The sequence below is a fragment of the Condylura cristata genome, unplaced genomic scaffold, assembly GCF_000260355.1.
Source record: "Condylura cristata isolate star-nosed mole 26May11 unplaced genomic scaffold, ConCri1.0 scaffold00044, whole genome shotgun sequence".
Lineage (NCBI taxonomy): Eukaryota > Metazoa > Chordata > Mammalia > Eulipotyphla > Talpidae > Condylura > Condylura cristata.
In genome coordinates, this window is record NW_004567145.1 from 2,298,624 (window position 1) to 2,301,079 (window position 2,456).

Sequence of the window (2,456 nt, forward strand, 5' to 3'; positions counted from 1 at the left end):
TTGTAAGGCATCTTAGGCCCCATGAGAAGAGCTATCAGTCAAGATAACAGTCAGGCATGACATCAGTGCTGGATGGGCCCCCACCTGAGAAAAGGAACAAGTGCAGATGCCAGCCTACGCTGGCTCCTATGCCGCAGAGCTCAGTCCAGGAAAGAGAGGCCAGAGCATCCTTTACAATGTTCCAGAGCAGGAGCTGGCAACCTTTTCTGAGAAAGGCCAAAGAGTTATGATTTGCATTTGCAGATGTTTGGTCTGCATTCCAGTTGCTCAACTCTGCTGCTACATTAACATCACAGTCATCAACAAGTTATGAACTGGAAGCCCTGTCTGTGTCAATCGCATTTCCTTTGCAAAAACAGACAGGAGGCTAGATTTGGGTTACCCTTGGCAACTTCTGTGTTAAAGGAAGGACAGCAGATGTCAAGAAGTATATGATTAGAGTTTCCTTTTTCTGGCACTTTCTAGATAGGAAATTTGGTTAAAGTGACTCTCTTCCCCCTAAGAACAATCCCCAAAGAGTTTTGTTGGGATTAAGATCCTATTTTACCATTAGGTAAACAGAGGAACTAAAGATACAAAGGTATTGAAAATCAAGCCACAGGGGCAGGGTGTGTGCATGTTTGGGTGGGGGTTTTGCAACTTTAGGCATTGTGGGCAACCCCCGCCCCCTCCGCCCTCCCGTCCCATGATATCCAGGAACCCTGGACTTTCTATGCTCATGTCAATGCGTCTTGTCCATTATGAGCATGTGAGTGATGAGTTTCAATTTGGCTAAGATTTTGTGAAGCAGGCAACTGGTATTCATAAATCAGTCACACAATCATTCCTTAGATTTATCTGACTTAGTCCCCTGGTCATTTCCTCTGTCCTATCAACTCAATTCTCTTCTATGTTCAGCCCTGCTGATACTTGGAGACAATGACTGCTTTTCACCCAGAGCTCCCCTAGAAGCTCCTCCTCCTCACACTCCTGGGAATTCCACGTGTGTGGCCTCCTTTCCCAGGGACATCCTCTGGAAAGACGCCCCATCCGGCTCCACTTCCCAGCTCCTCTAGCCCTGTGGTGGCCTGTTCTAGATGTGCACGGGCTCATACTTGGGCGGTGAGAGCATTCTCTTGTTTCACAGCACATTTTGTCTCTTTAAAGAATAATATGTCATCTGAGAACAGCAAACATTGTGTTTCCTTTGGCTTCCCTTTATTATACTGAGAAACTCAGCAAGCTATAAAAGAATGGATGAATATTCTTACTAAAATATCTGCATTATCAAATCTAATTTTTCAGCAGTCTCGTTTCCCTCCTTTTTAGATTTAATAACTGATAGTCGAACAATGAAAATGGAATTCTCACTGCATCTATTAATAGTAGGGCTGATGGCAAATTCCTTTCAAACTTGGGTGAGGAAGTATTTTTCCTTGCTTGGGTCTCTCTTAAGTTTGTTTCTATTACACCCTACTACACTAATCAAATTGAATTTGCTACCGATGAAAGATAGAGAATTCTGTTGTCGAAAACTCATTTTCTGATTGAACATATTTTAATCGTAGTGATATCTTCCACAAACATGGAGTTGTCAGAAAAACAGACAAGAAAACCTGTCATTGCCATCCTTGTTTCATTGTGAGTCACCACCTGAGAGAATGCATAAAAATAACTCACACAGGTGATTCACAAAGCATATTTCACATCTTCTTTTGAAAGGATTCCTACCCTCAACTTTTATGTCTCTGCTTTGCTTGTTAACATTTTATAATTCTCCTCTTGGTTAAACTTCTTTAATAGCCTTTATACTTAAGTGCCATGATGAAAGTGAAACTTCCACCATGGCTGTAATTTTAGGTCAGAAAGCACTGGAATGGATTTCCTTATCTATTTTTTTTAAGATTTATTTATTTATACATACAAAAGTGGGTACAGGCCAGAGGTGTGGGGGTGGGTGTGGTTGGGAGGATTCACCAGAGACAGAGTCAGGAGCAGGACAGGCAGACTGACTGAAATACACTGCTGAAGGGAGCAGCGGGTTTGGGGAGAGGTCTGCTGTGCCATGTGGGCCACTCCCCTGGCTGGGGATTCAATTCGTGCTGCAGTGGCTGCAATAGCTACATAATGCTGTGTTTTAACCCATTGTACAATGAAGGAGGGCCCTGGATTTCCTTATCTTTAAGGAAGGAGCCATTCATTATTTCCCTTGGGAAAATTAGAGATTCATTCCCAGGAGTCACAAATGCTGTCTGCAATTGCAGATACTGTTAACGTAAGTTACCAGACTGTCACTAGGATGCTCTACAGTGAATGAAAGAAACTCTGTTCACTTGCTTGCGAGGCTAAATCTAGGAGGCTCCACTTAATCACAGGCAAGGAACAGTGGCATGATGGGGCTGAAGTCAAGTCCCTGGGTCTAGAAACCACCATGGTGAAAGCTGTATGATATGTTTAAGCACCAAAGCCAGGCCCAA